At 35.9% G+C, this 9917-nt stretch overlaps 1 pseudogene; it reads right to left on the reverse strand.

Annotated features, from left to right (window-relative positions):
- Positions 1–6877: 6877 nt before the first annotated feature.
- On the reverse strand, positions 6878–7298 carry LOC110307541 (annotated as a pseudogene).
- Between the last annotated feature and the right edge of the window lie 2619 nt (positions 7299–9917).

Below are 9917 nucleotides of genomic sequence, written 5' to 3' on the forward strand. Positions count from 1 at the left end.
GGATAAAACTTGAGAATGTCATCCCGAGTGAGGTAACCCAGTCTCTCTCTCTCTCTCCCTCTCTCTCTCTCTCTCTCTCTCTCTCTCTCTCTCTCATACACACACACACACACACACACACACACTCATACATACACACCCCACAAATGGTATGTATTCACTGATAAGTGGATAGTAGCCAAAGAGAAGCTTGGGATACGCACAATACAACTCAAAGACCATATGAAACCCAAGAAGAAAGAAGACTACACCAAAGTGTGGATGCTACAGTCCTACTCAGAAGGGGAAAGAAAATAATCCTTGGAAGTAGAAGGACAGAGGAATCTGGGAGGGAGAGAGGAGGGAGAGAAGAGGGAGAGAGAAAAGGTGGGGGAGTGTTTCAGATATGGTAGGATATTGGGAAGAAGTACAGAGGGTCAGGAATTAGAAAGAAGGAGATTAGCAGTGGGGGAGGGGAAACTGGGTGTAGCCACAAACAAGTCCCAGATGCCTGGGATCCAAGAGATCCCAGGAGTCAACAGGGATGACATTAGTTGAAATATCCAACAAAGGAGACATAGAACCTGTAGAGACCATATCCAGTGGATAGGCAAGGTCGCAGTTGATGGATGGGCCTACCCACCCACCTCAAAAATATTAATTCAGAATTCCTCCTGTCAAAATGAAGTGCAGGGACAAAGAATAGAGCAAAGATTTAAGGAAAGACCATCCAGAGACTGCCCACCTATCTCATCTGCAGACACCTAACCCAGACACTATGCTGATGCTAAGAAGAACTTGCTGACAAGATCCTGGTATAGCTGTGCCCTGAGAGGTTCTTCCAGAACCTGACCAAAACAGATGTGGATTCATGCAGGCAAACATCAGACTGAGGATGGTGATCACAATGGAGAAGTTAGAGCAAAGACTGAAGGAGGTGAAGGGGTTTGCAACCCCATATAAAGAACAACAATATCATCCAACCAGAACCCCACTTTCAAAGCTCCCAGGGCCAAAACCACCATCCAAAGAGTACACATGGGGACACCATGGCTCCAGCTCAATAGGAAGCAGAGAAATGCCTTATTGGACATCACTGGGAGGGGAGCCCCTTGGTCCTGTGGAGGATCAATGACACAGGGTTGGGGAATGTTAGGACACTGAGGCAAGAGTGGCTGGTCAGGTGGGGGAGCACCATCATAGTGGTAGGGGGAAGGAAGGAGGGCATAGGTGGTTTGTGGAAGGGAACCTGGGAAGGGTGATAACATTTGAAATGTCAATAAATAAAGTAACCAATAAAAATGAAAATAAAAGAGAGAAATACAAGGATTAGATGTAATCTTTCTAATAGCTATTATGATAAATAGAGCTGCATTCAACATAGTAGAGCATGTGTCCTTGTTATATATTGGAGCATCTTTTGGGTTTATGCCCAGTCATGGTATAGGTGGGTCCTCAGGTAGTACCATGTCCAATTTTCTGAGAAACCACCAGGCTGATTTCCAGAGTGGTTGTACCAGCTTGCAATCCCACCAACAATGAACAAGTGTTCCTCTTTTCACACATCCTCACCAGGATCTGCTGTCACATGAGTTTTTGATCTTAGCCATTCTGATTAGTATCAGGTGTGGAATCTCAGGGTTGTTTTGATTTTCATTTCCCTGATGACAAAGGATGTTGAACATTTTATTAGGTGCTTCTCAGCCATTCAAGATTCCTCAGCTGGGAATTCTTTGTTTAGTTCTGTACCCCATTTTTAATAGGGTTCTTTGGTTTTCTGGGGACTAACTTCTTGAGTTCTTTATATATGTTGGATATTAGCTCTCTATCAGATGTAGGGTTGGTAAAGATCTTTTCCTATTCTGTAGATTGGCATTTTGTCTTGTTGACAGTGTCCTTTGCCTTATAGAAGCTTTTCAATTTTATGAGATCACAGTTGTCTATAGTTAATCTTAGAGATAGGCCATTGGTGTTCTGTTCAGGAAATTTTCCCCTGTGACAATGTGAGATTCTTTCCCTCTATCTCTTCTCTAGATTCAGTGTATCTGGTTTTATGTGGAGGTCCTTGATCCACTTGGACTTGAGAAAATAATAATGGATCAATTTTCGGGGCAGTGGTGGCGCACACCTTTAATCCCAGCACTTGGGAGCCAGAGGTAGGCAGATTTCTTAGTTCAAGGCCAATCTGATCTACAGAGTGAGTTCCAGGATAGTCAGGGCTATACAGAGAAATCCTGCCTCAAAACAAAACAAAACAAAAACAAAAAACAAACAAACAAAAAACAAAAACAAAACAAAAGAACAAAAAAACAAAAACCAAAATAACATAAAAGGATAGATCAATTTGTTTTCTTCTATATTATTGACTGCCACTTAAGCCAGCACCTTTTTTTGAATATGCTGTCTTTTTTCCACTGGATAGTTTTGCCTTCTTTGTCAAAGATCAGGTGACCATAGGTATGTGGGTTTCATTTTAGCTCTTCAATTCTATTTCATTGATTTACCTGTCTGTCTCTGTACTAATACCATGTGTGTTTTGTTTTTTTTCTTTTAATCACTAATTTTCTGTATTCACCTTGAAGCCAGGGATGGTGATTACCCCGGAAGTTCTCTTTATTGTTGAGAATAGTTTTTGATATCCTGTTTTTTTTGTTTGTTTGTTTGGTTGGTTTTTGTTTTGGGGTTTTTTTGTTTTGTTTTGTTTTTTTCTCTTCCAAAGGAATTTGAGAATTGCTCTGTCCTTCTTTCTGTGAAGAGTTGAGTTGAAATTTTGATAGGGATTGCATTGAATTTGTAGATTGCTTTTGGTAACACAGTCACTTTTACTGTTAATTCTGCCTATCTATGAGCATAGAGATTTTTCCATCATCTGAGGTCTTCTTCAATTTCTTTCTTCAGAGACTTAAAGTTTTTGTTTTACAGATATTTCACTTGCACGGTTAGAGTCACACCAAGATATTTTATATTATTTGTGACTATTGTGAAAAGTGTTGTTTACCTAATTTCTTTCTCACATGGCTGGTGGCTCTTTCTCCCTTTGAAACATGGCGAATACTCTTTCCCTGTCCCTTGTGTCTTCTAGGCTGCCTGTGGATGAAGAGTAACTCCCACCTATTCTGTACAGGTCATTGGTTACTAGCATCTTTATTAATCTATCAAGGACCAATTGTGGACTAGGACCTTTAGGATTTATACAGAAAATTTTGGTCAAAACATCAAAACCACCCCTACAACCTACCTAGCAGGATGGTGTTTAATCCTGCAGTGTCTACTTCTGTATAGTTTGATTTATTACTTTCTTTCTCTTGCATACCATCTTGTGACACCATGAAAGCTAGTCAGCAGTGGGGAAAAGAGTATAGGTCAGTTTCAGATTGATTTGTATGTACAGTGTTGTGATATGTGATATGTAGTTCCAGTAGTAGGTCCTTATCATCTTTGGTACATAACAACAGAAAGACAATTATCTATGTTGTTCTGGGTGGCCCCTGTGGCTTTATGTCTAAAATAATTTTAAAGTACCATTCAATGACTTGGGAAATACTCACAGTCACAAGTTCAGTAAGAATATTGGACCAAACATATAGCTTTGGTAATCTGTGGTGAATTTACATGAAATTTAATTCTTTAACTGGAATGTAGGTAATTCTAAGACCCAATTTGAAAGAAATGTTGTGAGGAGAAGAAAAATCTTAATAATTCCTGTTAAAGGATACCAGCACCTAAACAGAACTAAGTTACCATCAGCTGTAGTTTCATAAGTGTGATGGGGTCTACTTGTAATCTCAGTACCTGAAAGGAGCTGGCATGACAATCAGGAATTCAAAGTTATCCATATCAACCTAGCAATTTGAAGCCATGCTGGGCTACATTCAACTTTGTTACAAAAACCAAATTAAACTAATTATTTAAATAAAGTATTAAAATACAAGCTTTCAGGTTTGTTTGTTTTGTTTTGAGCAAAGTATAAACACATTTGATATGTATTTTCTATTGTTACTATTGCTTTCCTTTTCCATGTTTACTAGTTAAAATTTAATGATAACTTGTTACTCTTTAATTTTTGTAGCTGTGTTATTATTTTTTCTGCTAGGGCTGTCTTTCATACATTAAAATCATACTTTTGAAAGGCAGCTTCATAAAATCATGTCAACGAGCAGTAGTGGGACTAAGCCTGTTAATTTCAATTTATATTGCTGATCATCACACTAAGGGGTCAAGTAAATGTTTAGTGACCAGTGTTTGTTTTCAGAAAACACTGTGAATTTTCTTTCACTTTACAACCTCAGATGTTCTTGTCTAATTCAGCATGGTTTTTCATAATACATGTTGCACTCAGTAGCATGCTCATATAACCAGTGCTACTTGCTACAACTTCATTTTAAAAATAGATAAAAACAGTGTTGTGAATGTATTGATAAAACCTCCCACATCCATATAACAAAAATGGCTTTCTGAAAATACTTTTTGTATTTTTCCTTTGAGTATTCTTAATAAAAAATGTTCTCAGAAATAATTTAGTGCTTTTAATATTTCCCAAGCTGAAGTCTCTTGGAATAACATTGAATATATCATCTTGTAGTGTTTACTTCTCAAAATAAAAATATAATAAATAATAATAATAGAATAATATAAAACAGTAATAAAGTAATATAAAGTAGAACATCTAATTTTCAACAGAAATATATTAAACATATATATTCTATACCACATACTGTATAGGCACGTTGTACATAGTTTTGTCAATTCATTCTTTACTGCCTTTTAGTTTTTTCTGATTTTATTTTGAATTTTTATATTTTGAGACAAAGTCTAGTAAAGTCTGGGCTGACCTCAAATTATGATGGATGCTCCTGCATCTACCTTCCACGTGCTGGGATTACAGGTACTAGCCACCTATCAAGTGATTCAGTTACCTCTTATAACTCTTTCTCACCTGTTTTCCTCTTCTCATTGCTTTTGAGTTGCCCAGTTGATAATAAGTATATTTCATAATTGTGTATATGCATAAAATATTTATATTTAACATATATAGTTGCCCATTATTAAAAGCCCTCATGTAATTATGTATAAAATATAATATGTAATCACCCTGATAGTTTGGGTATGAAAATAATTTATTATATAATAAAGTATTTAATATGATTTGACACCTGGATTACTTGCCCAATCACAGAAGTGAATTGAGAAAGCTCTAAACTCTTTGAAACAACTTTAATGTTCAAAGTTTTTCAACTACAATCTTAGCTTACATGTATCAGTGCATAAAGAGTGTCTGAAAGTATTTGTGTGAGTCTGAACATATACAGTCAAAAGTAAAGTCTAGGGCTGGTGAGATGGCTCAGCAGTTAAGAGCACTGACAGCTCTTCTGAAGGTCCTGGCTCAAATCCCAGCAACCACATGATGGCTCACAACCATCCATAATGAGATCTGATGCCCTCTTCTGGTGTGTCTAAAGACAGCTATAGTGTACTTACATATAATAATAAATAAATCTTAAAAAAGTAAAGTCTACCATTCGAACAACAGTTAAATTGCTGATCAGTGATTAAAATATTCATGATAAAGAAGACAGGTCAAATAACATCTTAAATAATATCAATATAAATGGGATATCTCTTCAAAGCAAAGTTTTTGTAAAGTGTTTAATTCAATTAAAAATAGTAATTCCATTTACCAAGATAAATATAATTTTAAGCTCTGTTCTTATGGTAAAATTTTAGTTTAATTTTTAATAGAGGCATATGTTCTGAGTGTTGACAAATTCTCTTCTCATTAAAGGCACTGCTTTTGCATATAGTGGCAACAAAATTAGTAAATTTTCATCTGAAAAACAAAAATTCAGATGCTTAAACATTAAGCCAAAGAAATTAACATTAATAATGAATAACAATGATGCCTTAGTGAATTCTAATTTTCAGACAGTTATCTTATTTTTATTACTTTTAGCTGTTTCCTGCATTTTCAATACATCTGGAACTATAATAATTTCATACAGTTTTTTTTTTATATCATAATACCTTGTGTGGTTTGGTTGAGTTTTCTCCAATTTCTTCTCTTCTATTTATCCCACAGGACTTCTGTGAGTTTTAGAAGATATTATGAATTGCCTGTGTTTAATATGATAAAAATTGAAATCTAGAGTATAATGTATCTTTTAGGACATTTCTGCTATTCAATTATTCAACATTTGGATGGTTCTAGTATGCCTGGTGGAGAGCTAAGCATTGTGGGAAGAACAAAATGATGGTCTATAAGATAGTAATCATTTGCATTTGTGTTTATCTGATCTGTTCTTATGTGTAAATGCATGGATATTATGTGTGTGTTTGACTGTGTATGTGTTTGTAAATAGACCTTGCATCTTTCATTATTTCTCTAGTATTGAGTTTAGATTGTGATTTTCTTTTTCTTTTCTTTTCTTTTTTCTTTTCTTTTCTCTTCTCTTCTCTTCTCTTCTCTTCTCTTCTCTTCTCTTCTCTTCTTTTCTTTTCCTTTCTTTTCTTATCCTTTTCCTTTTTCTCCTTTCTTTCTCTCTCTTTCTCTTTTCTTCCTTTCTTTCTTCCTTTCTTCTTTCTTTCTTTCTTTCTTTCTTTCTTTCTTTCTTTCTTTCTTTCTCTTCTCCTCTGGAAAGGCCATTCATTTCTGTTTTCTTTCAGGCATTTGAGCATACTTATTTCAAGAACTCTATGATTATTTTTCTCTTTTAATTTTTTTTTAAGTTGGGCTACATTTACTACCACAGACAACTTGACTTTATCAAGGGCCCGCACCTCTGCACCTCTTATCTTCCTAGAATGTTAGGCAGATTCCCAACATGCACACAAGGAAGGATGAAAAGAACCTACTCAGCCCCTCATGGAAAGTATTTGCATTTAATTAACCTCTGGAGTGACTTTAAGCCACCAGAACACAGGCACCTCCAACACCCTTAATCTTCTCTTCAGGTCTTGTGCTGAAGAATTTGGTATTCGTGATGACAGATTGCTTAGGGAGTTTTCTCTTCCCCATAACTTTGTAGTAGCCTGATAGAACAACATCAATGATGGGAGCAACTCCAGCGTTGACCCATGTCTGCTCGCTGACCAATGTCCATAATTTATCCAGGTTGACAGCTGGTTTGAAGTTCTTGCTCCTTTTCAAGTACTGATGCCTCATACCAACTTTCCCGAGGTAACCTGGATGACATTTGTCATAGTTGATCCTATGGTGATGCGTACCTCCGGCATTCCTCTGCCTCCTCAGTGCTTACCCATGCAGCTGTGGCCATGGCTCACGTGGTTCTGGATTTCTAGGTCTTCCTCAGTCTGGATGGCATGCTGGTGGCAGAATGAAAAGAGGGAGGAGCTCACGAAGTCTCACAAGGTAGCCTTTTAATTTAATTTGTCATGATTTCATTTCCTGCTGCCAAATAGAGACTTGGCTCAAGGTCCCCTGGTTGCAAGCTTACCCGGGCTTTTGTTTGTTTGTTTGTTTCATTTCATTTTATTTTGCTTTGTTTTATATTCTCTATAAGAGATGGCTTGGTAAGTGTTGTATCACCCACGGTTTTAAACCAAGATATTCAGGTTCCGTTTTGGTGTCAGAAAGTTCTAGTCTAGTTTATCATGTGACCTGACATGGAACTGCATCGGAGAGATCTTCTTTTCATGTCACAGAATTAAAGACATTGTTGCTTTTATTATACCAAGTGATCAAAGGCTTAGTTTCTCCTAACCATTGAGTGTTTTATACCATTTGTGGTTCATTAATACTTCTAGGTTATATAATTATAGTGCTTTATATTTTATCTGGTATTCACTACACTACATTTGTATCACTAAGGAAATGTCACTTTGAAAGGCATGAATTTATAATATCTTAATTAGATGTCAGGAAATTATAAAATGACCATGCTCCCCAATTAGCAGTTTGCTAGTTAATTAGGAAATATAAGGTATGCATAAAATAATTTGGAAATCACCGAACAGGTTCTAATAAAAATCAAAAACATGTACACACGTACACAGAAATGGTAGGGAGACTTTTAGGATGCGATAGTGTTTAAGATTTTTCTTAAGATTTTATTGAACAGAAAGTAAGTGAAATTTTGTTAACTCCACTTCTGATATGTTTAATTAAATGCCTTAAAATGTAGTCTGGGTACTTCTGCTATTGTTTTCTTGTGTTACACACATAGCATCTTAGCTACCTGGAGCCTCTACAAGTAGAAACTGTTGCATCCACATGTGGAGTTAGCTAACTCTGAGACTGAGGTACCTGAAGATTGGTTTTAATTGAGGATCTACTTCCTGATTTTTGGCATCTATCCTTTTGCTAAGGATTTATATCTGTCACATGACAATGCAGTTCTTATTTTAAATCCCCTTCACTTCCCAGAGTCCCCTACCTCCTAATGTTATCTATCACATTGGGATTTATATTTAGCATATGATTGGAAGAATATGTAAACATTTAGTCTACCACAAACACTATGGGAGAACTCTGGGTCTATGACTCAGTGGTAACATTGAGAAAATAATTTCATGAAGTTCTAGCAGTTTAGTATAAATATTTTTTTCTAGAACCAATTCAATTTTGTAGTTTATATAATAGGTGAAATGTGTCAAGAAATGCGGAAACTGCATTTAAGTAAATATTCTTTCAAAAAAAACCAGTATGGACTAATCAGGGTCAACTAATTATACATAGAAGTGCAGTATCCAAAACTAAATGTACTTCCCTTTCCTTTATATGCCTGGGTTTTCAAATTTAAGTTTCATTAACTTCTTATATCTTTGGAAAGTCTAAAAATAGTTGCATCACATAATGATCCCATAGAAGTCCAATGCCTATAGTTGGGACACTTCCTCCAGCTTCATCATATATGCCAAGAACCAGCAAGTAAGTAATGAACAGGCAGCATATTCACAAGGAGACTTCACAGTTTTCCGAAGTTCTGTTTACGTTTCTGTGATTTGTGTCGTACTTCAGTAAATCCAGACATACTGGTAGAGATAATTGGCCTGGTGCCTTGGTAGTTCTGATGTTTAGCTTGATTTGGGGCTGATAAAATTCTAAACTGAAGTTTTCAAATAAAACAATATTTCTGTTGCATAGAGGAGAGCAACTGCAGGTACCTGCCAAGGTTCTGGCAAGGTCTTCATGTGAATAACTGAGTAGCTTCAGAGGAGGGGATGGAAATCAGGCAGCAGGAACATTAATCCACAAGACACGTCTGCGTTCAGTCATCTTGACTTTCATTTATTTCAACCATGACATTGGATTAGACCTGCTAAATACAGTTTTGCAAATGCTACTCAGTAGTAAAACTTGATCCCTCTTTTGAAATTCTTTCAATTGAGCACACCTGGTGCTGCTCTCTGTCAGTTTACATTAACAGTATACACACAACAACCAGGCTTAACTAAAAATTAAGCAAAAAGCCATTTAAAAGGGCACAGTTTCCAGGTCAAGATAAGAAAAAAGAAACGCATACATGCGCAAGTGTGTGTATATGTATAGATAATATATATATATATATGCATATATATCATAGTGCACCTCTGTCTCTCTATGTGTATCTCTATGTCTCTCTGCCTGTTTGTCTCTATGTATGTATATAAATTATTACCATTATTTTATATTGGTAATATTAATATAATATAATATGCATATAAGTTGTTACCAATTTTTGCTGCTGAATACTCTTTTGCAGAATTTTCTTATACAGTAAATGCATGTGAAATGCATGTGAAAATGCTAAGCTTTGTGAATGATTATTTAATTTTACTTGGGGAACATTTTCCTAAAACCTTCAGTCTATTAAATGATGTGCTACATTTTAATTTTAGGTCAGTTCATTTACATAGGAATTATGACAAAACTATCAATGGTGAGGCTATATGGAATGACTGGAGTAAGCACCTGAAAGTTCCTTAACTTGCCTAAACATCAT

This window comes from Mus caroli, chromosome 13, assembly GCF_900094665.2.
Source record: "Mus caroli chromosome 13, CAROLI_EIJ_v1.1, whole genome shotgun sequence".
In the NCBI taxonomy this organism is placed as follows: Eukaryota; Metazoa; Chordata; class Mammalia; order Rodentia; family Muridae; genus Mus; species Mus caroli.